The sequence below is a fragment of the Pleurodeles waltl genome, chromosome 8 (genome assembly GCF_031143425.1).
Source record: "Pleurodeles waltl isolate 20211129_DDA chromosome 8, aPleWal1.hap1.20221129, whole genome shotgun sequence".
Taxonomy (NCBI): domain Eukaryota; kingdom Metazoa; phylum Chordata; class Amphibia; order Caudata; family Salamandridae; genus Pleurodeles; species Pleurodeles waltl.
The window spans coordinates 681812446-681839740 of record NC_090447.1 but is presented as its reverse complement, the minus strand read 5'-3'; the positions used below and the strand labels follow the sequence as shown (position 1 = coordinate 681839740).

At 47.2% G+C, this 27295-nt stretch overlaps 1 protein-coding gene across 1 annotated transcript in view; it reads left to right on the top strand.

Moving 5' to 3' along the window:
• LOC138249549 (interleukin-1 receptor accessory protein-like) overlaps positions 1–27295 on the top strand; it is a 2044856-nt gene that overhangs the window by 1449550 nt on the left and 568011 nt on the right. The gene's annotated exons all lie outside the window — the stretch shown is intronic.

Here is a 27295-nt window from a genome sequence, read left to right as displayed (position 1 = left end):
GAATCTTTGCCTAAATTATGCCTGGGATAATTCTGCAGGTTTGTTGATTTCAGTCAGGGTTGTACAGCCTCAATCAGGATTAGTAATGACTTTCCTGGGTATTATGCAAATGTGATATTTACCATTAATGATTATGTGCAGGGAGTAAGTGTATCACAAGTTCTGGTCAAAAACCTGAATGTGAGTCTTTGCTACTATGGTGAAAGCTGACCACCAGAACACTCACTAGTTATTCTGTCTGGGACAATCTATTGGTGGGTACAGAGGTGTTTAGTGTGCTTGTGCACAGATGAGCAAAGCACAAATGGGGTATTTGTTTTCATTTACGAGTTTAACTGCACTACCTGAAATGTCCGTGCTAACTCCTTTAATTATTGCTGGTGCTACAGACTGAACAGCAAGAAAATATGTAGCAGGCCAGCCACTTTACATTTTCTTGCTGCTCTCTCTGCAGTGTTGTCGAATTAGTGAGTTAATACGAATGTTGCAGAAAGTGCAAGTAAATGTGTATGTGAAACCTGCCTTGCACTTACGACTATACAGTGACAGTTTGTCCTCAATATTTGTGGCCAAAGAGATTTAAAGAAAACATTTTTGTTGTAGCAAGTGCATTTAAAACGTGAAGTACTGTGGAGAGAACATTTGAGTGAGTGCAGTTTACAATGAAGGATGGAAGACAGAAACCATAACGGGAGAATGTAGAAACATGTAATTGGGAAACTATCAAATAGCACAATGCACTATTGCATATATATATATATATATATATAGAATATCACTTGAAAGAAACACAAAGCAGCATTACTTAGTGCCAACGGGGAATTCCATGGGCAGTGCATTGGCTCTCCCATGCAACAACCCAAGGTTTTCGATGCAAAACCCTATTTACTAAAAACACTTAGACAGGGTTTTGTGTCAAAGAATAGCACCCCTTTCTAGTAGGGACTGCCACAGAGAAATGCTTTTATTTCTCCGTTCTTTTCTCTCTTTGCATGTGTGCTGCGCTGTGGGAAAAGTTTAAAAGTTAGCCTAAGCATACTATTTTGTACTGCAAGGCAAAACCTATCCTAGACCCGTGCAGGCACCCTTGCACAACGGTGCAAAGGTGTGTGCATGGCGCACAACAGCAAATTTCTATGCTGCGCTAAGGACAACAGAGGAGAGTGCCATATTTCTGTAAATATGGCGCTCTCCTGCTCAAGCATTGCATATGTGTCTTTTGAAACTGGATAGCTATAGCAATTGAGTAAAATCAATACTGCTGGAGTGGATAGATAGAGCCGGTCTAAAGTGGTTCCCTTTCCTTGTCTTAATGTGAAGTAGCCAGAAAATTATGAGTTCTTAATCTCTCCCTCGTTGCATCAAAGAGGATTAGTGTGCAATAGCAGAGAATTATCTTGACTTTAGACCGGCTCTATCTATCCACTCCAGCAGTATTGATTTTACTCAATTGCTATAGCTATCCAGTTTCAAAAGACACAAATGGTATGTAGTAGGTACGCAAAATAAATCTAACATGTTAAATTGTGCTGGATTTGTAGGCCAAAATGTACTAAATTATCACACAGCACAGTGCAGCAGCCAAAATTGCTGTGTTGCAATGCTTGAGCAGGAGAGCGCCATATTTACAGAAATATGGCACTCTCCTCTGTTGTCCTTAGCGCAGCATAGAAATTTGCTGTTGTGCGCCATGCACACACCTTTGCACCGTTGTGCAAGGGTGCCTGCACGGGTCTAGGATAGGTTTTGCCTTGCAGTACAAAATAGTATGCTTAGGCTAACTTTTCAACTTTTCCCACAGCGCAGGACACATGCAAAGAGAGAAAAGAACGGAGAGATAAAAGCATTTCTCTGTGGCAGTCCCTACTAGAAAGGGGTGCTATTCTTTGACACAAAACCCTGTCTAAGTGTTTTTAGTAAATAGGGTTTTGCATCGAAAACCTTGGGTTGTTGCATGGGAGTGCCAATGCACTGCCCATGGAATTCCCCGTTGGCACTAAGTAATGCTGCTTTGTGTTTCTTTCAAGTGATATTCTAGCGCTGGAAAGTAAATAGGGGAAAAAAAGATTTTGCATCGATTTACATCATGTTTGTGATGCAAACACAGTGCACAATCATAGTAAATATGCCCCGTAGCCCCTTTGACAACTATTGCAAAATGAGGCAAGTGCAAACCTCTATGGCGTTGATAATGCATAAAAAATTACAATGAGTAATATGACTAACCAAAAATGCACTGATGCCCAATGTTATGTATTCAACGTTTGTACAAATCACACACACATTACAGGTCGATTAATTTTTGAACTCCTTCATATTCAGGGAGCCTTAAACTCAATTCAGTTTCTAGGCATTGACATGAGTCTTAGAAAAATACGAAAATACACAAAAAAGTAGTACAATTATATAACTGCACACAATAACGCTGCTCTGCAAACAAAAAGCATACATCGATCATTCACCTTAAATACTCCAATGCCTAAAATTGAGTATATAAATTCAACACAACATTTCAATTTTATTCTTCTTCACGTTTCCGTTATGAAAGCCTGCCAATTTTCAGATCCCTTATGCGTGACATTTTTCTGTTTTCAGCGTGCTTATGTGTACCGTTTCATTGAGTGACACTTTGAGTTACACTGTAGCGAGTAGAACCCAGCATTTGTACTTTGTGCCATCACCTAAACACATCATAACAGAGCCCTCTGGAAGTCCCTGTGAGAGTTTGCATTTTCTTACTTGAGAGGTTAGATCTTCAGCACGGAAACAATGTTTATGCTTATTGAAGCTAGCAATGAATGTGGTGCGCATGGATCAGTTGTAGACCACCAGGCAACTGGACCTAAGAATTTAATACAACTAGACGAACTAGCAGTTGCCTGGATGAAAGTCCTGTCTGTCAGTGGGAAAACTGCAAAAAAAGACCAGGAATGGGAAGAGCATAAAGCTATAAAGCTATGGCTAGAGGATGTCAGTAAAACAAGGCACAGTGTCCTGAAAGCCATTTAATGGTCATACACAATATAAATAAATAAGGATTCTCAGAGAATGACATTCCCCATCCTCAGACAAAGGAATTTTAAATATTCATATCTTTCAATTTAGTTATGCTGTCTTTAGTATCTAAAAACATTTCTACCTGCAAACATCAATATAGTGCCATGATGCTTAGAAATGAGTTTTGCAATCAGTTTGCAGCACCAGTCAAGGTCCACTTCTTTCACATTAAGGAGTTGAATAGGTTGCTTTTTACATTAGCATTAGCATCATGCCATGACAAATCAGGACGTTGATGAGCTGCTGTCATGCATAGCTGCCACAAGTGATTCTTTCGTCATCGTGATGTGCGAGATCTTCAGCCTGTAGTCACTCTTCTAGCCAATGCCATATTGAGTTCCGGTACATAAAGTATCCCATTTTCATATAGTCTGTTGCCCAAGAATTCAGAATTTACGGGAAGTTTATTGTGCTCAACTCAACCTTCCCAATTTAATGTCTCACTAACCTTTAAGATCAAAAGTGGTTGAGAGTGTGGGTGAGAGGGCTGGAACCACTGCACAACATCTTTTAAAAAACCTGCGACACAGCTGTATTCTCGCCCACTGCTCATTTCGGATTTAACAATTTTCTCTAAACACTTGCATGGATGCAATCATGTTTGTGTTTGCTGGTTTGAATGAATAAAAGCATACACGCATATTTTATTATTTGTTAGTTGGTTATTTCTGCAAATTCATCCTCATGCTCTAGTCTTCCTTCCTGGTCAGCATACTAGTCAAATTCTCAGGGGTGATTTGTTCAAGTTAATCTAGGGATGGCGGCACTAAAGTAATCCGCAAACCATCATATTTCCAGCCTAGAACACCCCTTAGAGAACTGTCTACTGGCGGGCCTCACACTTCTCTGCAACACATACAGGCCTTGTCCGCCCGTAGTACTGCTTCTGTCAGGAGTCTATCTGTGTAGGAGGCTGGCCTGGCTTGTAGTGGGTACCAAGGGGTACTTACACTCTGTACCAGGTCCAGTTATCCCTTATTAGTGTAGAAGAGGTGTTTCTAGCAGCTTAGGCTGATAGAAGGTAGCTATAGCAGAGCAGCTTAGGCTGAACAAGGAGACATGCAAAGCTCCTACTATACCACTGGTGTCATATGCACAATATCATAAGAAAACACAATACACAGATATACTAAAAATAAAGGTACTTTATTTTTATGACAATATGCCAAAAGTATCTCAGTGAGTACCCTCAGTATGAGGATGCCAAATATACACAAGATATGTACACAATACCAAAAATATGCAGTAATAGCAAAAGGAAGTAATGCAAGCAATGTAAAGTTACAGTAGATTGCAATAGGAGCATATAGGTATAGGGGCAACACAAACCATATACTCCAAAAGTGGAATGCGAACCACGAATGGACCCCAAACCTATGTGAGCTTGCAGAGGGTCGCTGGGACTGTAAGAAAACAGTGAGGGTTAGAAAAGTAGCCCACCCCAAGACCCTGAAAAGTAGGTGTAAAGTGCACCTATAACCCCCAGAGAACACAGAAGTCGTGATAGGGGGTTTCTGCAAGGAAGACCAACACCAGCAAAGCAACCAAAGTGGATTTCTGGACCTGAGTACCTGTGGAACAAGGGGACCAAGTCCAAGAGTCGCGACAATGTCGAGAGTGGGCAGATGCCCAGGAAATGCCAGCTGAGGGTGCAAAGAAGCTGCCACCGGATGGTAGAAGCTGTGGATTCTGCAAGAACGAAGAGGGCTAGCAACTTTCCCTTTGGAGGATGGATGTCCCACATCGTGAAGAAGCTTGCAGAGGTGTTCCCAACGCAGAAAGACCGCAAACAAGCCTTGCTAGCTGCCAGGGTCGCTGTTAGTGTTTTTGGATGTTGCTATGGCCCAGGAGGGACCAGGATGTCGGCACTTGGATGAGGAGACAGAGGGGGCACCCAGCAAGTCACGGAGCCCTCACAGAAGCAGGCAGCACCCGCAGAAGTACCGGAACAGGCACTTGTAAGAGGAGTGAACCGGAGTCCACCCGAAGACACAAAAGGTAGTCCCACGACGCCGGAGGACAACTCAGAAGGTTTTGCACTGCAGGTTAGAGTGCCGGGGACCCAGGCTTGCCTGTGCACAAATAAATCCTGAAAAAGTGCACAGGAGCAGGAGCAGCTGCAAATCCCGCGGTACACAGCAATGCAGTCTAGCGTGGGGAGGCAAGGACTTACCTCCACCAAACTTGGATTGAAGAGTCACAGGACTGGGGGAGTCACTTGGACAGAGTTGCTGAGTTCCAGGGACCACGCTCGTCGTGCTGAGAGGGGACCCAGAGGACCGGTGATGCAGTCTTTTCGTTGCCTGCGGTTGCAGGGGGAAGATTCCGTCGTCCCACTGGAGATTTCTTCAGAGCTCCTGGTGCAGAGAGGAGGCAGGCTACCCCCAGAGCATGCACCACCAGGAAACAGTCGAGAAGGCGGCAGGAGAAGCGATACAAGGTTGCAGTAGTCGTCTTTGCTACTTTGTTGCGGTTTTGCAGGCGTCCTGAGCAGTCAGCGGTCGATCCTTTGGCAGAAGGTGAAGAGAGAGATGCAGAGGAACTCGGATGAGCACTTGCATTCGTTATCTAAAGAATTCCCCAAAGCAGAGACCCTAAATAGCCAGAAAAGGAGGTTTGGCTACCTAGGAAGGAGGATAGGCTAGTAAGAAAGGTAAGAGCCTATCGGAAAGAGTCTCTGACGTCACCTGCTGGCCCTGGCCACTCAGAGCAGACCAGTGTGCCAGCACACCTCTGAATCCAAGATGGCAGAGGTCTGGGGCACGCTGGAGGAGCTCTGGGCACCTCCCCTGGGAGGTGCAAGTCAGGGGAGTGGTCACTCCCCTTTCCTTTGTCCAGTTTCACGCCAGAGCAGGGCTGGGGGATCCCTGAACCGGTGTAGACTGGCTTACGCAGAGATTGGCACCATCTGTGCCCATCAAAGCATTTCCAGAGGCTGGGGGAGGCTACTCCTCCCCAGCCCTGACACCTATTTCCAAAGGGAGAGGGTGTAACACCCTCTCTCTGAGGAAGTCCTTTGTTCTGCCTTCCTGGGCCAGGCCTGGCTGGACCCCAGGAGGGCAGAAACCTGTCTGAGGGGTTGGCAGCAGCTGCAGTGAAACCCCCGGAAAGACAGCTTGGCAGTACCCGGGTTCTGTGCTAGAGACCCGGGGGATCATGGAATTGTCTCCCCAATGCCAGAATGGCATTGGGGTGACAATTCCATGATCTTAGATATGTTATATGGGCATGTTCGGAGTTACCATTGTGACGCTATACATAGGTAGTGACCTATGTATAGTGCACACGTGATATGGTGTCCCCGCACTCACAAAGTCCAGGGAATTTGCCCTGAACGATGTGGGGGCACCTTGGCTAGTGCCAGGGTGCCCACACACTAAGTAACCTTGACCCAACCTTCACCAGGTGAAGGTTAGACATATAGGTGACTTATAAGTTTCTTATGTGCAGTGTAAAATGGCTGTGAAATAATGTGGGCATTATTTCACTCAGGCTGCAGTGGCAGGCCTGTGTAAGAATTGTCAGATCTCCCTATGGGTGGCAAAAGAAATGCTGCAGCCCATAGGGATCTCCTGGAACCCCAATACCCTGGGTACATCAGTACCATATCCTAGGGAATTATATGGGTGTACCAGTATGCCAATGTGAATTGGTGAAATTGGTCACTAGCCTGTTAGTGACAATTTGGAAGTAGAGAGAGCATAACCACTGAGGTTCTGGTTAGCAGAGCCTCAGTGAGACAGTTAGGCATCACACAGGGAACACATACATATAGGCCACAAACTTATGAGCTCTGGGGTCCTGGCTAGCAGGGTCCCAGTGACACATAACAAACATACTGACAACATAGGGTTTTCACTATGAGCACTGGGCCCTGGCTAGCAGGATCCCAGTGAGACAGTGAAAACACCCTGACATATACTCACAAACAGGCCAAAAGTGAGGGTAACAAGGCTAGAAAGAGGCTACTTTCTCACAATCTGCACCTGCCCCAGTGCCAGGAATGCACCAGTGCACTGGTCTAATCGCCAGTGCATGCATGGATACCTCTGATGTAGCCACAGTTCTGTTGATTGTCGGGTCGTCCGAGCAGCTGCTGTACTAGGATCACAGCTGATCCCTGCCATCCCAGGTCAAAAGGATTACTTTAGAAGCAATCCCAGAGCCATTGGATGATCATCCAACTACCTTAGAAGTCACTTTCACATCATCAGACATCATCAAGCTCTTGAAGTCATAAGCTAAGTTCAGAAACTCTACCTGATGATTTCAGGATGACTTACAAATGAGTCTTTGATTACTTCTCAAGGTGTGATTGTTTCTGATGACAGCAGGATGTTTCATGGATTACTACTGAGCAGTACCATTTTTGCAATTCAAGTTCAATGATTTGTGATGGTTTTACAATGATTTGCTAATTCTGTTACATGTATACACCACAGTTTTTGTCAGGAATGTAAAGCTATAGCGGATTTCTGGATTATTTGTAGTTTATTTTCACAAGCTCTTTGTTATATATATGCTATTTCTATTATTCAAAAACAAAGATTAAAGATCATTGTTATTAAAAAAAAAAAGCATACATGATCAATGCCGAATTTCTATACTTCTAAACCGATTACGATCAAACCCACAAACAAAATCCAAAAGACAGCGCTTCTCACTCCCTTTGAATCATTTTAAAGACATAAAGTACATTTTAAGAAATTCTTACATTTATTTTTGAATGACTTTTGATATCTCATCTGACATTGTTGCTTAGGTCGTGACTGCTCTCTCTGCAGCACGTTTTCATTTCCAGCATGCATGGGTGATCTATTAAACAGACACTGAAGCCAATCAAACAACTGAATTAATGTATCCTAGATTCAAATTAAGCTAGTTCTTGATGAATGGACTTGACAAGTGTTTTCAAGACCACCATTTAGGGACTGACAGATAAGCACATGACAGAGGAAGGAGTACACTAATGTAGTAAAACGATATGTTCCAAAATCTTTTAGTGACCTCATACAACAATATGAGCATGAGAAACTCATAGTGGCAAGATGTGCACAATACCTGACCTCATATTGCATCATGACTAATGCCTATGGCTTTTGGGTTTTGTGAAGTGATTTCTGAGATTGCTCCGAATTTTAGTCTACATGCGAAACTACATGTCCCAGAACGCAACATACTCTTGGCCAACAGCCATGGGGCGAGTGGAACTTGATATGGATCGACTTTATATACGTCGAACCAGTGCTTTAAATGGAAAAATAGAAGTGCAGGTACTCTGTACCAGAGTACCTGCTTGTTTCTGAGAAGTGCTGGTACTCTCCAATTAAAAGTATTACGTTTTTCTCGAGATATGCCAGTACTCTCCCTTTGAAAATAAAAAAGTGCCGGTATTCAGTACTGGAGAGTACAGGCCCATTTAAAGCACTGCGTCCAACCAGTGCTTTAAATGGGCCGGTACTGAGTACCGGCACTTTTTTATTTTGAGAGGGAGAGTACCAGCACATCTCAAGAAAAACGTAATACTTTTAATTGGAGAGTACCAGCACTTCTCGGAAACAAGCAGGTACTCTGGCACAGAGTACCTGCACTTTAATTTTTCCATTTCAAGCACTGCATCCAACTGACGTATATCCGCAAACTTTGTATTCTGCTTCCCCCAGTTTTGAGTTTTCCCTTTTTCCTGCACAAGACTGAAAGCTGCTGTTTTATGAAAACTCAGTTGAGTGCACGTCGCAGCCACCTCTATTTCCCGTATACATCCTATAACAGTGAAGAAACGCAAATATTGCCTTCGAAACATCATATACGCACTTCAGGGCGCGCCAGAAGTCGTATCATCCGCAGCACCATGCAACATGCCCGTGTAAGCTACGGTGTTGGAGAGGAAATCATCTGAAAAGAGGCATGCATGGCGCTACCTATGTATTTGCGGTTCTTTCCAGGCAGTTCAAACCATGTGTTTCGATTGCTCTATTTTTGCAGCTGCCTTGAAAACAGTTTATTCCTTTTCTAGAGATCCGATGAAGTTGCATCCCTATGGCTGTACATGCTGTGAAACACAGGCTTTAAGGTGCACCTTGCCACCTGTGTACTTTCAGCATTAGGTTCCAGCAGCCTGTAATTTAAAAACGTTTGCAGTGGAGCGGGAGCGGGAGCTCGGGAACGTATGCTTGTGTACATGGCACAGATCTGGTTAGTAGAACATTGTGTGTGTGTGTGTTTTTTTTTTGAGCAAAGGCTGTTTTTCAAAATTCGTTTTTTTTTTTTTTAACAGAGAATACTTTAATGTAGTATACCTTGATCACATAATGTGCTTGCCTCGATGTGCATGCTAGCATTTTGTCGCAATACTGTAATAGAGCTTTAGGAGTAGATTTGTAATTGAAGAAAATTAATTTAAATGTAACACTTTTTCTGTGATTGTGCAAGTATGTTTCGAGTGGTGGGTTTTAGTATATTTTAAATGGCTTACCATAAAATAAACACTCTCCGAGACCTATTTAAAAGGGATTTTTCCACAGTTCTTTGGTGTAGGTGCATCGATTTAATTATGTGTTTGTTTGAAGTTCTTCTACAGTTGAAACGGCAAAGGTGAACACTTGCTAATTCCATGGTGAAATGCATGGGGTTGCCGGGCACTCTACATTGAAAGCATAAAAACACTTTAAAAACACTGTTATTAGGGAAAAACGTTCCAATATCAGACCACGGTTTATCCCAATTGTAAATAGCACATCGGGCCTTCCTTTGTCTTTACGATGCATCACTTGCAGATCGATGTTAATAATGTGAGGAGAAGACAACTCAGTGTCAACCCAGCATAAGCATCCAATTGGTATTGTTCACAACTGATAACCTGGGATCAATACTGATGTTCTCTAAATTGGATAGCAAATCGCAATCAGAGCTTTTTTGAAAAGTACAATAACTATAAGTAACAGATATGTAAATAGTTAATTTAAAAGGAAGACACACAAATGCCAGAAGGTGATAGCACCTTCTATGGATGAGTTATAACCCCATATATCTTCCTACCTACATAGTACTAACGCCCTTTTTATCCAATGGGGCTTAGTTTGAATTGGCTCGTGGACCTTCAGATCTATTAAACGAAACAGAGATGTAGCAATCTTCTAGGACACACTTTGGATGCAGTTCCAAAGACTGTTTTTAGGTTGAGTAAAAGATGTGATTCAAAACAGAAGTCCCCCAACAAGCAGTATCCAACCACCTAAAAGTCTTTTGGTTTTCTTGAGTATGCGAGGTGATGTGGGTTGATGAATGGATTTTCATTTTATCTGGTGTTTAGACTTTGGATGGTGAAGGATAGAAGATAATGTGTTTGTTCCCTTGAAAGGTACTTTTATCGGTATATTGGGATCTACTGGTCTTGGACAAAATGCTTTGATCGCAGGGGAACCCTCAGCAAGAAATCTTAGCACCATTTGCCACAGGCTATTTGCCAGATCAGAATTAGACATGATTGTGGCTTCAACCAACGGTATTTATTGAACTTGAAGGGATCAAAGAATAGCTCAGAATCCGGTTGACATACTCCAATCAGTTGACCTGGATTCTTTGCCATGATTGTGAAGACTGACAGTCTCTTTGACCCATGGGCCTGAAGCATGGTGGAAACGGGTAACCTGCAGGCATGTGATGGGTAAGAGGCGATACAGGCTAACCTTTCTCTATGAAGGCAATGGAGCAGTTTCTCAAAACAGGTGCTGTTCTTGTTTCTCCTCAGCAGTTGAGCTGACCTTGAGGCTCCTGGACAGACTCTGTCCTGCAACTTTTCCTCCCACAGGTCCTTTCAGTCAGCCGAAGAATTTCCTTGGAGAACTAGTAACTTCTTGTGTGAGACACAATCCACTACTTGACAGTACTGTGACAGGTTGGTAAGTTCTTGCTTTTTTTCTCCAAGTCGCAACAGCAAGGCTACTTTGCAGGCTACCCAGATTTAGACAGAAAAAGTTGCAAGCACACAGGGGTTCCACTCCTGGACCTTGGTTCTTAAAGAAGATGCCCAAAAATGTGTTTAACTGTCTGAATATTTTCCACAGTTTTGGGGGGATTTTAGAAGCTCAGTTAGCATAAGCAACACCAAGCTGCATGTCCTGCAGCTCATCAAATTAACAAGCATTGCTTTAAAATGATACTCCCTGAAATCACATCCTTCCTGCTGCACACTCACACAAGCTCCCTCTGCCGTCACACAGGCACCCAATGCACTCAGACACACAGGTACACATTCCAGCACCCCTTGCACTCATCCCTTTGCAGCCACCCTTGCACTTAGTCCAATGCACTTGCTCAGGTAACCCCCTGCACTCACATTCACACACCCTGCACATACATCCTACAGGTGTCACAAAGCTGACGCTGTGCACTGGCCAACTACAGACATCCACATCAGGCATTTAAGTGCATCCCCCCTAAAGTAATTGTCTCATTCATCCCCTGCACCCCCACAGGAACCCTCTTGCACTCATACCCTGCATAAACAGATACCACTATCCTTGCAGACAAACAGGCTTATTGCTCACCCGACAAGAGAACCTCTCCTCCACTTGCACATTAGCATGCCCTATGATCAGCCCCTGCCCGCCACTCCCCTACTCCCCCTTACAGACATCCCCTGTACTGACCTCCGAAGGCATCCCCTTGTACTTACCCTCAGAACATGCATGCATCCTTTGCAACAACCCTCCCCCCTCACCTCCCCCCCACACACACTCACAAGACTTCCACTGCACACACCCTGAACTCTGGCACCAGCTGCAATGACTCTTTACAGGCAGCCCCTGAACAAACTTTCATCAGGCATCTCCTGCATGCACCCTTTACAAGCACCAGTGAATTCACAACCTGCACTCACACAGGAACCCACCTTAGACAGACAGACACACACACTCTCTCTCTCTCTCTCTCTCTCTCTCTCTCTCACACTCTCATTAGGGTGCATGGGTATGCTGGGCATCCTGGTGCAAGGCTATGCCCCATGCCAGAACAAGTGGCTGCAGGATTTGGGAGAAAGATTCTGCTTTTTCTGGGACACTCATATCTCCAGACGTTACCCAGGGTTGTGGATGCAGTGCTGGGCACAGGACCCAAAAGTACAAGGCTTCCAGGCCACGGACAGCAGGGACAGCCCTGATTTTGGTTCAGAGAGCCCTCCATGACCAGGTGCAGTGATTATTTGGCAGATCCTGGGCGTGGTGATGCTTCTGGGAAAGGCTCTGCAATGAGGTGCAGCTCTCAGGTTATACTGTTAAATACATGCCCCCCTCAGCATACGGAAGATGTCAGTACTGCACTCTGTAGCATGGAGTCCATAGATACTGTGCCCTTGATGACGTTGAGGTTAAATGGGAAGTCAGTGGGCAGAGTTTAGGTCCTGCAGTAGGGTTTCCATAAGGTGTCTCCCATTGTTAAAATGTGTTATCTGCTCTCTACTCAGACCTTGAAAAATATACTCGCTATGGTGTAGGAAGGTAGCCTCTTTCTGGCCTTGTTACCCACAATTTTGGCCTGTTTGTAAGTATATGTCAGGGTGTTTTTACTGTCTCACTGGGACCCTGCTAGCCAGGACCCCAGTACTCATAGGTTGGACAAAAACAGCCACAACAGCACAGAACTCTTCAGCATCGTCAAGGAGTTCTCCAACCCCAACGCCAACGCCGTCACGCCCTCACGGGATCTGTGCGAATCCCTCGCCACTTTCTTCCATCGCAAGATCAACGACAGCTTCGGACAACAGACCCAACATAACACCACCGAACCCGCACCCCCGGCCATTACCCTCAACAACTGGACCCACATCAACACTGAAGAAACCAAATCCATCATGAACTCTATCCACTCCGGCGCCCCTTCGGACCCCTGTCCTCACTTCATCTTTAACAAAGCCGACGACATCATCGCCCGCACCTCCAGACCGTCATCAACTCTTCTTTCTCTTCTGCTACCTTCCCCGAATGCTGGAAACACGCCGAAGTCAACGCCCTACTGAAGAAACCTACGGCTGACCCGAGCGACCTGAAAAACGTCCACCCCATCTCTCTTCTGCCTTTCCCAGCCAAGGTAATAGAGAAGACCGTCAACAAACAGCTGACCACCTTCCTGGAAAACAACAACCTGCTCGACCCTTCACAAACCGGATTCCGAACCAACCACAGCACGGAAACCTCCCTCATCTCAGTCACTGACGACATCAGAACCCTGATGGACAACGGTGAAACAGTCGCCCTCATTCTCCTCGACCTCTCGGCTGCCTTCGACACCGTCTGTCACCGCACCCTAATCACCCGCCTCCTCTCCATCGGGATCCAAGGCCAGGCCCTAGACTGGATGGCCTCCTTCCTCTCAAACCGTTCCCAAAGAGTTTACCTCCCTCCGTTTCGCTCAGAACCCACCAAGATCATCTGTGGCGTCCCACAAGGCTCATCGCTCAGCCCGACACTCTTCAATGTCTACATGGGCCCCCTCGCCAACATCATTCGCAAGCACGACATCATCATCACCTCCTACGCCGACGACACCCAACTTATACTCTCCCTCACCAAGGACCCCGCCAGCGCCAAGACCAACCTACAAGTGGGTATGAAGGACGTCGCAGATTGGATGAGGCTCAGCCGCCTAAAGCTGAACTCTGAAAAAACGGAAGTCCTCATCCTCGGCAACACCCCGTCCGCCTGGGACGACTCCTGGTGGCCCACGGCCCTCGGCACCGCACCGACCCCCACAGACCACACCCGCAACCTCGGCTTCATCTTGGACCCTCTTCTCACCATGACCAAGCAAGTCAACGCCGTGTCCTCCGCCTGCTTCCTCACCCTCCGCATGCTCCGCAAGATCTTCCGCTGGATCCCCGCCGACACTAGAAAAACCGTGACCCACGCCCTCGTCACGAGCCGCCTGGACTACGGCAACACCCTCTACGCCGGGACCACAGCCAAACTCCAAAATCGCCTGCAACGCATTCAAAACGCATCGGCACGCCTCATCCTCGACGTACCCCGCAATAGCCACATCTCCGCACACCTGAGACACCTGCATTGGCTCCCAGTCAGCAAAAGGATCACCTTTCGACTTCTCACCCATGCACACAAAGCCCTCCACAACAAGGGACCGGAATACCTCAACCGACGCCTCAGCTTCTACGTCCCCACCCGCCTCCTCCGTTCCTCTGGTCTCGCACTCGCTGCCGTCCCTCGCATCTGCCGCTCCACGGCGGGTGGGAGATGTTTTTCCTTCCTGGCGGCCAAGACCTGGAACTCCCTCCCCATCAGCCTCAGGACCACCCAGGACCACTCCACTTTCCGGAGACTCCTAAACACCTGGCTATTCGAGCAGCAGTAACCCCCCCTTTCCCCTAGCGCCTTGAGACCCGCACGGGTGAGTAGCGCGCTTTATAAATGTTAATGATTTGATTTGATTTGTGGCCTATATGTGTTCCCTGTGTGGTGCCTAACTGTATCTCTGAGGCCCTGCTAACTAGAACCTCAGTGTTTATGCTCTCTCTGCTTTTAAAATTGTCACTGCAGGCTAGTGACTATGTTCACCAATTTTGATTGGCACACTGGAACACCCTTATAATTCCCTAGTACATAGTACCTAGGTATTGGGGTTCCAGGAGATCCCTATGGGCTGCAGTATTTCTTTTGCCACCCATAGGGAGCTCAGACAATTCTTACACAGGCCTGCCAGTGCAGCCTGAGTGAAATAACGTCCACGTTATTTCACAGCCATTTTCACTGCACTTAGGTAACTTATAAGTCACCTACATGTCTAACCGTCACTTAGTGAAGGTTAGGTGCAAAGTTACTAAGTGTGAGGGCACCCTGGCACTAGCCAAGGTGCCCCCACATTGTTCAGGGCAATTTCCCCAGACTTTGTGAGTGCGGGGACACCATTACACGCGTGAACTACATATAGGTCAATACCTATGTGTAGCTTCAGAATGGTAACTCTGATCATAGCCATGTAACATGTCTAAGATCATGGAATTGTCCCCCCAAGTCAAATCTGGTATTGGGGTGCCAAACCCATGCATCACCGAGTCTCCAGCATGGACCCCGAGTAGTGCCAAACTAGCTCTTTGGGGTTTTCTCTGCAGCTACTGCTGCTGCCAACCCCCAGACAGGTTTGTGCCCTCCTGGGGTCTGGGCAGCCCAGTCCCAGGAAGGCAGAACAAAGGATTTCCACTGAGAGAGGGTGTTACACCCTCTCCCTTTGGAAATAGGTGTTAAGGGCTGGGGAGGAGTAGCCTCCCCCAGCCTCTGGAAAAGCTTTGAAGGGCACAGATGGTGCCCTCCTTGCAAAAGCCAGTCTACACCGGTTCAGGGATCCCCCAGCCCCTGCTCTGGCGCGAAACTGGACGAAGGAAAGGGGAGTGACCACTCTCCTGTCTATCACCACCCCAGGGGTGATGCCCAGATCTCCCCCAGTGTGTCCCAGACCTCTGCCATCTTGAATGCAGAGGTGTGAGGGCACAATGGAGACCTCTGAGTGGCTAGTCCCAGCAGGTGACGTCAGAGACCCCTCCTGATAGGCTCTTACCTGGGTTAGGTAGCCAATCCTCCTCTGAGGGCTATTTAGGGTCTCTCCTGTGGGTTCCTCTTAAGATAACAAATGCAAGAGCTCACCAGTGTTCCTCTGCACTTCTCTCTTCGAATTCTGCCAAGGATCGACTGCAGACTGCTCCAGGACGCCTGCAAAACCGCAACAAAGTAGCAAGACGACTACCAGCAACATTGTAGCGCCTAATCCTGCCGGCTTTTTCGACTGTTTCCTGGGGGTGCATGCTCTGAGGGCTGTCTGCCTTCACCCTGCACTGGAAGCCAAGAAGAAATCTCCTGTGGGTCAACGGAACCTTCCCGCTGCTAACTTAGGCACCAAACTTCTGCATCACCGGTCCTCTGTGTCCCCTCTCATCTTGACGAGCGTGGTCCCTGTAATACAGGAGCTCGATCCAAGTGACCCAGACAGTCCAGTGGTCCTTCTGTCCAAATTTGGTGGAGGTAAGTCCTTGCCTCCCCACGCCACACAGTAATCCTGTGTACTGCGTGATCTGCAGCTGCTAGGGCTTCTGTTCACTTTTGCAAGGATTCCTTAGTGCACATCACAGCCCAGGTCCCCCGCACTCTGTCCTGCATTGCTCAACTCCCTGAGTTGACCACCGGCTTCGTGAGACCCTCTTTTGTTGTGTTGACCGCCATGCTCAGATTTTCTTGAATGCCTGTTCAAGTGCTTCTGCGGGTGCTGCCTGCGTCTGCGTGGGCTCTCTCTATTGCTGAGCACCACCTCTGTCTCCTCCTCTAAGGGGCGACATCCTGGTCCTTTCTGTGCCCAGGCAGCACCCATATTCTTCAACTGCAACTCTTGCAGCTAGCAAGGCTTGTTTGTGGTCTTTCTGCGTGGAAACAACTCTGCTTCCTTCAGCACGCCGTGCAACATCTTCTGACCAATGGAGAAGTTACTGGCACCTTCCGTTGTTACAGAATCTTTGGCTTCTTCCACAGGGAGGCAGCCCTTTTGCACCTTCATCCGGGGTTTAGTGGGCTCCTTCCCCACCTGGACACTTACGTGACTCTTGGACTTGGTCCCCTTCCTTTGCAGGTCCTCAGGTCCAGGAATCCGTCTTCAGTGCTTTGCAATCAGTTGTTGCCTTTGCAGAATCCCCTATCTCAACTTTACTGTCTTTCTGGGGTAGTAGGGTAACTTTACTCCTACTTTTCAGGGTCTTGGGGTGGGGTATTTTAGGAAGCTGGCCTGGTTTGTAGTGGGTACCAAGGGGTACTTACACTCTGCACCAGGTCCAGTTATCCCTTATTAGTGTAGAAGAGGTTTTCTAGCAGCTTAGGCTGATAGAAAAGGTAGCTTAGCAGAGCAGCTTAGGCTGAACTAGGAGACATGCAAAGCTCCTACGATACCACTGGTGTCATATGCACAATATCATAAGAAAACACAATACACAGATATACTAAAAATAAAGGTACTTTATTTTCATGACAATATGCCAAAAGTATCTCAGTGAGTACCCTCAGTATGAGGATAGCAAATATACACAAGATATATGTACACAATACCAAAAATATGCAGTAATAGCAAAAGGAAGTAATGCAAGCAATGTATAGTCACAATAGATTGGAATGAGAGCACATAGGTATAGGGGCAACACAAACCATATACTCCAAAAGTGGAATGCGAACCACGAATGGACCCCAAACCTATGTGAGCTTGTAGAGGGTTGCTGGGACTGTAAGAAAACAGTGAGGGTTAGAAAAATAGCCCACCCCAAGACCCTGAAAAGTAGGTGTAAAGTGCACCTATGTTCCCCAGAGAGCACAGAAGTCGTGATAGGGGAATTCTGCAAGGAAGACCAACAGCAGCAATGCAACAAAGGTGGATTTTCGGACGAGAGTACCTGTGGAACAAGGGGACCAAGTCCAAGAGTCGCGACAAAGTCGAGATTGGGCAGATGCCCAGGAAATGCCAGCTGAGGATACAAAGAAGCTGCCACCGGATGGTAGAAGCTGTGGATTCTGCAAGAACGAAGAGGACTTGGAACTTCCCCTTTGGAGGATGGATGTCCCACGCCGTGAAGAAGCTTGCAGAGGTGTTCCCACGCAGAAAGACTGCAAACAAGCCTTGCTAGCTGCAAGGGTTGTGGTTAGGGTTTTTGGATGCTGCTGTGGCCCAGGAGGCACCAGGATGTCCCCAATTGCGTGAGGAGACAGAGGGGGCGCCCAGCAAGATAGGGAGCCCTCACAGAAGCAGGCAGCACCCGCAGAAGTGCCTGAAAAGGCACTACGAACCGGAGCTCACCCGAAGTCACAAAAGGGAGTCCCACGACGCCGGAGGACAACTCAGGAGGTTGTGCACTGCAGGTTAGAGTGTCGGGGACCCAGGCTTGGCTGTGCACAAAGGAAATCCTGGAAGAGTGCACAGGAGCCGGAGCAGCTGAAAATCACGCGGTACCCAGCAATACAGTTTAGCGCGGGGAGGCAAGGACTTACCTCCACCAAACTTGGACTGAAGAGTCACTGGACTGTGGGAGTCACTTGGACAGAGTTGCTGGATTCAAGGGACCTCGCTCGTTGTGCTGAGAGGAGACCCAGGGGACCGGTAATGCAGTTCTTTGGTGCCTGCGGTTGCAGGGGGAAGATTCCGTCGACCCACGGGAGATTTCTTCGGAGCTTCTAGTGCAGAGAGGAGGCAGACTACCCCCACAGCATGCACCACCAGGAAAACAGTCGAGAAGGTGGCAGGATCAGCGTTACAGAGTTGCAGTAGTCGTCTTTGCTACTTTGTTGCAGTTTTGCAGGCTTCCAGCGCGGTCAGCAGTCGATTCCTTGGCAGAAGGTGAAGAGAGAGATACAGAGGAACTCTGATGAGCTCTTGCATTCGTTATCTAAGGAAATCCCCAAAGCAGAGACCCTAAATAGCCAGAAAAGAGGGTTTGGCTACTTAGGAGAGAGGATAGGCTAGCAACACCTGATGGAGCCTCTGACGTCACCTGGTGGCACTGGCCACTCAGAGCAGTCCAGTGTGCCAGCAGCACCTCTGTTTCCAAGATGGCAGAGGTCTGGAGCACACTGGAGGAGCTCTGGACACCTCCCAGGGGAGGTGCAGGTCAGGGGAGTGGTCACTCCCCTTTCCTTTGTCCAGTTTCACGCCAGAGCAGGGCTAAGGGGTCCCTGAACCGGTGTAGACTGGCTTAGGCAGAAATGGGCACATCTGTGCCCATGAAAGCATTTCCAGAGGCTGGGGGAGGCTACTCCTCCCCTGCCTTCACACCATTTTCCAAAGGGAGAGGGTGTAACACCCTCTCTCAGAGGAAGTCCTTTGTTCTGCCATCCTGGGACAAGCCTGGCTTGACCCCAGGGGGGCAGAAACCTGTTTGAGGGGTTGGCAGCAGCAGCAGCTGCAGTGAAACCCCTGAAAAGGCAGTTTGGCAGTACCAGGGTGTAGGAAAGTACCATCTTGCCTGGCATGTTACCCCCATTTTTCACTGTATATATGTTGTTTTAGTTGTATGTGTCACTGGGACCCTGGTAACCCAGGGCCCCAGTGCTCATAAGTGTGCCTGAATGTGTTACCTGTGTAGTGACTAACTGTCTCACTGAGGCTCTGCTAATCAGAACCTCAGTGGTTATGCTCTCTCATTTCTTTCCAAATTGTCACTGACAGGCTAGTGACCATTTTTACCAATTTACATTGGCTTACTGGAACACCCTTATAATTCCCTAGTATATGGTACTGAGGTACCCAGGGTATTGGGGTTCCAGGAGATCCCTATGGGCTGCAGCATTTCTTTTGCCACCCATAGGGAGCTCTGACAATTCTTACACAGGCCTGCCACTGCAGCCTGAGTGAAATAACGTCCACGTTATTTCACAGCCATTTTACACTGCACTTAAGTAACTTATAAGTCACCTATATGTCTAACCTTTACCTGGTAAAGGTTAGGTGCAAAGTTACTTAGTGTGAGGGCACCCTGGCACTAGCCAAGGTGCCCCCACATTGTTCAGAGCCAATTCACTGAACTTTGTGAGTGCGGGGACACCATTACACGCGTGCACTACATATAGGTCACTACCTATATGTAGCTTCACCATGGTAACTCCGAATATGGCCATGTAACATGTCTATGATCATGGAATTGCCTCCTCTATGCCATCCTGGCATTGTTGGTACAATTCCATGATCCCAGTGGTCTGTAGCACAGACCCTGGTACTGCCAGACTGCCCTTCCTGGGGTTTCACTGCAGCTGCTGCTGCTGCCAACCCCTTAGACAGGCAGCTGCCCTCCTGGGGTCCAGCCAGGCCTGGCCCAGGATGGCAGAACAAAGAACTTCCTCTGAGAGAGGGTGTGACACCCTCTCCCTTTGGAAAATGGTGTGAAGGCAGGGGAGGAGTAGCCTCCCCCAGCCTCTGGAAATGCTTTGTTGGGCACAGATGTGCCCAATTCTGCATAAGCCAGTCTACACCGGTTCAGGGACCCCTTAGCCCCTGCTCTGGCGCGAAACTGGACAAAGGAAAGGGGAGTGACCACTCCCCTGACCTGCACCTCCCCTGGGAGGTGTCCAGAGCTCCTCCAGTGTGCTCCAGACCTCTGCCATCTTGGAAACAGAGGTGCTGCTGGCACACTGGACTGCTCTGAGTGGCCAGTGCCACCAGGTGACGTCAGAGACTCCTGCTGATAGGCTCCTTCAGGTGTTAGTAGCCTTTCCTCTCTCCTAGGTAGCCAAACCCTCTTTTCTGGCTATTTAGGGTCTCTGTCTCTGGGGAAACTTTAGATAACGAATGCATGAGCTCAGCCGAGTTCCTCTGCATCTCTCTCTTCACCTTCTGATAAGGAAACGACCGCTGACCGCGCTGGAAGCCTGCAAACCTGCAACATAGTAGCAAAGACGACTACTGCAACTCTGTAACGCTGATCCTGCCGCCTTCTCGACTGTTTTCCTGCTTGTGCATGCTGTGGGGGTAGCCTGCCTCCTCTCTGCACCAGAAGCTCCGAAGAAATCTCCCGTGGGTCGACGGAATCTTCCCCTTGCAACCGCAGGCACCAAAAAGCTGCATTACCGGTCCCTTGGGTCTCCTCTCAGCACGACGAGCGAGGTCCCTCGAATCCAGCGACTCTGTCCAAGTGACCCCCACAGTCCAGTGACTCTTCAGCCCAAGTTTGGTGGAGGTAAGTCCTTGCCTCACCTCGCTGGGCTGCATTGCTGGGAACCGCGACTTTGCAGCTACTCCGGCCCCTGTGCACTTCCGGCGGAAATCCTTTGTGCACAGCCAAGCCTGGGTCCACGGCACTCTAACCTGCATTGCACGACTTTCTAAGTTGGTCTCCGGCGACGTGGGACTCCTTTGTGCAACTTCGGCGAGCACCGTTTCACGCATCCTCGTAGTGCCTGTTTCTGGCACTTCTCCGGGTGCTACCTGCTTCAGTGAGGGCTCTTTGTCTTGCTCGACGTCCCCTCTCTCTGCAGGTCCAATTTGCGACCTCCTGGTCCCTCCTGGGCCCCAGCAGCATCCAAAAACGCCAAACGCACGATTTGCGTGTAGCAAGGCTTGTTGGCATCCTTCCGGCGGGAAAACACTTCTGCACGACTTTCCAAGGCGAGAGGGATCCGTCCACCAAAGGGGAAGTCTCTAGCCCTTTTCGTTCCTGCAGAAACCTCAGCTTCTTCTGTCCAGTCGAAGCTTCTTTGCACCCGCAGCTGGCATTTCCTGGGCATCTGCCCATCTCCGACTTGCTTGTGACTTTTGGACTTGGTCCCCTTGTTCCACAGGTACCCTAGATTGGAAATCCACAGTTGTTGCATTGCTGGTTTGTGTCTTTCCTGCATTATTCCTCTAACACGACTACTTTGTCCTTAGGGGAACTTTAGTGCACTTTGCACTCACTTTTCAGGGTCTTGGGGAGCGTTATTTTGCTAACTCTCACTATTTTCTAATAGTCCCAGCGACCCTCTACAAGGTCACATAGGTTTGGGGTCCATTCGTGGTTCGCATTCCACTTTTGGAGTATATGGTTTGTGTTGCCCCTATCCCTATGTTTCCCCATTGCATCCTATTGTAACTATACATTGTTTGCACTGTTTTCTAAGACTATACTGCATATTTTTGCTATTGTGTATATATATCTTGTGTATATTTCCTATCCTCTCCCTGAGGGTACACTCTAAGATACTTTGGCATATTGTCATAAAAATAAAGTACCTTTATTTTTAGTATAACTCTGTATTGTGTTTTCTTATGATATTGTGCATATGACACTAAGTGGTACTGTAGTAGCTTCACACGTCTCCTAGTTCAGCCTAAGCTGCTCTGCTAAGCTACCATTATCTATCAGCCTAAGCTGCTAGACACCCTATACACTAATAAGGGATAACTGGGCCTGGTGCAAGGTGCAAGTACCCCTTGGTACTCACTACAAGCCAGTCCAGCCTCCTACATTGGTTGTGCAGTGGTGGGATAAGTGCTTGAGACTACTTACCACTCTTGTCATTGTACTTTTCATAAGAGAAAAATATACAAAACAAGGTCAGTGTATATACACATAGCCAAAAAGTTTAGCATTTTCTCTTTTCACTCTTTTCTAAGTGCTGAAAAGTACTTCTAAACTTTCAAAAAGTTCTTAAAAGTTTAAAAAGTTTTTTTCTGTCTTTCCAAAAAGTTCTGAAAACTTTTGTCTCTTTCTCTATCACTTTAACTCTCTCTAAAAAATGTCTGGCACAGGCCAAAGTGTTGATCTGTCCAAACTTGCATATGACAACCTTAGCTGGAAAAGAGCAAGGAGTCTCTGTATAGAGAGAGGTTTGAGTGTAGGGAAGAATCCTGCCTTAGAACTATTAATTAATATGCTTAGAGAACAGGATAAGGCCATAGGTGCCCCATCTGTTGAAAAAGTACCTAATAGTTCCCAATCAGATTCAGGGACTCCCCCAGGAAAAGATTCAGGAAAGAAACTTCCTAGCCTGCCCATTACTAGACAATCTAGCATAGATGGTAATGATGATGAGCCACACCATAGAAATAGTGTTGTCTCACATCATAGCAAAAGCATTTATTCTCACCATACTGGTAGTAATGTTTCTGTAAACCAAGCTGTTAAGTTGGCTTCTGTAAGGGACAGGTCTCCTTCTGTTCATTCCCATCATAGCTCTGTTTCTAGAAATGTCCCTCCCACCAACCCTGATGACAGAATGTTAGAGAGGGAACTCAATAAATTGAGGGTGGAACAAACCAGACTGAAGCTTAAAAAGCAACAGCTGGATTTGGATAGACAGTCTTTTGAATTAGAGAAGGAAAGACAGAAGTTGGGTTTAGATACCCATGGTGGCAGCAGCAGTATTCCCCATAGTCATCCTGCAAAAGAGCATGATTCCAGGAATCTGCACAAGATAGTTCCCCCTTATAAGGAGGGGGATGACATTAACAAGTGGTTTGCTGCACTTGAGAGGGCCTGTGTTGTACAGGATGTCACTCAAAGGCAGTGGGCTGCTATCCTATGGCTATCCTTTAGTGGAAAAGGTAGGGATAGGCTCCTTACTGTAAAAGAAAATGATGCTAATAATTTCCAAGTTCTTAAGAATGCACTCCTGGATGGTTATGGCTTAACCACTGAACAGTACAGGATAAAGTTCAGAGAGACCAAAAAGGAGTCTTCACAAGACTGGGTTGATTTCATTGACCAGGCAGTGAAGGCCTTGGAGGGGTGGTTACATGGCAGTAAAGTTACTGATTATGACAGCCTGTATAACTTAATCCTGATAGAGCATATTCTTAATAATTGTGTGTCTGATTTGTTGCACCAGTACTTGGTGGACTCTGATCTGACCTCTCCCCAAGAATTGGGAAAGAAGGCAGACAAATGGGTCAGAACAAGAGTGAACAGAAAAGTTCATACAGGGGGTGACAAAGATGGCAACAAAAAGAAGGATGGTAAGTCTTCTGACAAGGGTGGGGACAAATCTAAAAATGAGACCTCATCAGGCTCACAAAAACACTCTGGTGGGGGTGGTGGGTCCAAATCCTCCTTTAATCAGAACAAGGAAAAGAAACCATGGTGCTATTTATGTAAAATAAAAGGCCATTGGACAACAGATCCCAGTTGTCCAAAGAAAGGCACCACAGCTCCTACCACTACAACCCCTACTGCTACACCTAGTGTCCCTACTAATAGCAGTGGTGGTGGGAGCAAACCTACTAATAGCCAATCCAAGGGAGTAGCTGGGCTCACTTTTGGTAATTTAGTTGGGGTTGGTCTGATTAGGGAGACCACAGAGGCTACTTTAGTCTCTGAAGGGGCTATTGATTTAGCCACTTTGGTTGCTTGCCCCCATAACTTGGAGAAGTACAAGCAACTAACCCTAATAAATGGTGTTGAGGTCCAGGCCTACAGGGACACAGGTGCCAGTGTCACAATGGTGATTGAGAAACTGGTGCACCCTGAACAACACATACTTGGACACCAGTACCAAGTAACCGATGCTCACAACATAACACAAAGCCACCCCATGGCTGTTGTAAATCTCAACTGGGGGGGGGTAACTGGTCCAAAGAAAGTTGTGGTAGCTTCAGATTTACCTGTAGACTGTCTATTAGGGAATGATTTGGAGACATCAGCTTGGTCAGATGTGGAGTTGGAGGCCCATGCAGCAATGCTGGGCATCCCAGGGCATATTTTTGCTTTAACAAGGGCTCAGGCCAAAAAGCAAAAAGGACAGGGAAGCTTGGATCCTGGAACAATGGACCAAGTGCTCCCTAAAGCTAGGGCTAGTAGAAGCAAACCACTTCCTACTATCCCTCCCTCTACAGTGGATTCTAATTCTGAGGAAGAAGAATTCCCTCCCTGTGCAGAACCTACACCAGAGGAGCTGGAAGCAGACACTGCTGAGCTTTTGGGTGAAGGGGGGCCTGCCAGAGAGGAGCTGAGTGTGGCACAGCAAACCTGTCCCACATTAGAGGGTCTCAGACAGCAAGCTGTCAAACAGGCTAATGGGGATGTCAGTGACTCTCACAGAGTTTACTGGGAGGACAACCTCTTGTACACTGAGCATAGGGATCCTAAACCTGGAGCTGCCAGGAGATTAGTGATTCCTCAGGAGTACAGAAAGTTCCTCCTAACACTGGCACATGACATTCCCTTAGCTGGGCATCTAGGACAAATGAAAACTTGGGACAGGCTTGTTCCCCTGTTTCATTGGCCTAGGATGTCTGAGGACACAAAATAATTTTGCAAGTCCTGTGAAACCTGTCAAGCCAGTGGCAAGACAGGTGGCACCCCAAAGGAACCCCTTATCCCACTGCCTGTGGTTGGGGTTCCCTTTGAAAGGGTAGGGGTTGACATAGTTGGCCCCCTTGACCCTCCTACTGCTTCAGGCAATAGGTTTATCTTGGTGGTAGTGGACCATGCCACAAGATATCCTGAAGCTATTCCTTTAAGGACCACTACAGCTCCTGCAGTGGCAAAGGCCCTCCTGGGAATATTTTCCAGGGTGGGCTTCCCAAAGGAAGTAGTATCAGACAGAGGAAGCAATTTCATGTCTGCATACTTAAAGGCCATGTGGAAGGAGTGTGGTGTAACTTACAAGTTCACAACACCCTATCATCCACAAACAAATGGACTGGTGGAGAGATTTAATAAAACTCTCAAAGGCATGATTATGGGACTCCCTGAAAAACTCCGCAGGAGATGGGATATCCTTCTACCATGCCTCCTTTTTGCCTACAGGGAGGTACCCCAGAAAGGAGTGGGCTTCAGCCCCTTTGAACTTCTTTTTGGACACCCTGTTAGGGGTCCACTCACACTTGTAAAGGAGGGTTGGGAATAACCTTTAAAAGCTCCTAAGCAGGATATTGTGGATTATGTACTTGGCCTCAGATCAAGAATGGCTGAGTACATGAAAAAGGCCAGTAAAAACCTTCAGGCCAGCCAAGAGCTCCAGAAGCAATGGCATGATCAGAAGGCTGTTTTGGTTCAGTACCAACCAGGGCAGAAAGTGTGGGTCTTGGAGCCTGTGGCCCCAAGAGCACTCCAAGATAAATGGAGTGGACCCCACACAATTGTTGAAAAGAAGGGTGAAGTCACCTACTTGGTTGACTTAGGCACTGCCAGGAGTCCCCTTAGGGTGCTCCATGTCAACCGCCTGAAACCCTACTATGACAGGGCTGATCTCACCCTGCTCATGGCAACAGATGAGGGACAGGAAGAAGACAGTGATCCTCTACCTGATCTCTTCTCTTCCACAGAACAAGATGCTCTTGTGGAAGGTGTAGTTTTGGCTGATTGTCTTACTGCTGAGCAGAAAGATAATTGCATAAATCTCCTAGGACAATTTTCAGAACTCTTCTCTACTGTGCCAGGCACCACTTCTTGGTGTGAGCACACTATAGATACTGGAGACAGTTTACCTGTCAAAAGTAAGATCTATAGGCAGCCTGACCATGTCAGGGACTGCATAAAGCAAGAAGTTCAGAAAATGTTGGAACTAGGAGTGGTTGAGCACTCTGACAGTCCATGGGCTTCTCCTGTGGTACTGGTACCAAAACCCAATTCTAAAGATGGAAAGAAGGAAATGAGGTTTTGTGTAGACTATAGAGGTCTCAACTTGGTAACCAAAACTGATGCTCACCCTATACCCAGGGCAGATGAGCTTATAGATACACTGGCATCTGCCAAGTATCTAAGCACTTTTGATTTGACTGCAGGGTATTGGCAGATCAAATTGTCAGAAGATGCTAAACCTAAGACTGCATTTTCTACCATTGGAGGACATTACTAGTTTACTGTAATGCCTTTTGGTTTGAAAAATGCACCTGCCACTTTTCAGAGGTTGGTGAACATAGTCCTGCAAGGGCTGGAAGCTTTCAGTGCAGCATATGTGGACGATATATCTGTCTTTAGCTCCAGCTGGGATGATCACCTGGTCCACCTATGGAAAGTTTTGGAGGCTCTGCAAAAAGCAGGCCTCACTATCAAGGCTTCAAAGTGCCAGATAGGGCAGGGTAAGGTGGTTTATCTGGGACACCTTGTTGGTGGGGAACAGATTGCACCACTTCAGGGGAAAATCCAAACTATTATTGATTGTGTTCCCCCTACCACTCAGACTCAGGTGAGAGCCTTCCTAGGCCTCACTGGGTATTACAGGAGGTTCATTAAGAACTATGGCTCCATTGCAGCCCCTCTTAATGACCTCACTTCCAAGAAAATACCTAAAAAGGTATTATGGACAGAAAGCTGTCAGAAAGCTTTTGAGGAGCTGAAGCAGGCCATGTGCTCTGCACCTGTCCTGAAAAGCCCTTGTTACTCTAAAAAATTCTATGTCCAAACTGATGCATCTGAATTAGGAGTAGGGGCAGTCCTATCACAACTTAATTCTGAGGGCCAGGATCATCCTCTTGCTTTTATTAGTAGGAGGTTGACCCCTAGAGAAAAGCGTTGGTCTGCCATTGAGAGGGAGGCCTTTGCTGTGGTCTGGGCTCTGAAGAAGTTGAGGCCATACCTGTTTGGCACTCACTTCATTGTTCAGACAGACCACAAACCTCTACTTTGGCTAAAACAAATGAAAGGTGAAAATCCTAAATTGTTGAGGTGGTCCATATCCCTACAGGGAATGGACTATACAGTGGAACATAGACCTGGGAGTAGCCACTCCAATGCAGATGGACTCTCCAGATATTTCCACTTAGACAATGAAGACTCATCAGGTCATGTCTAGTC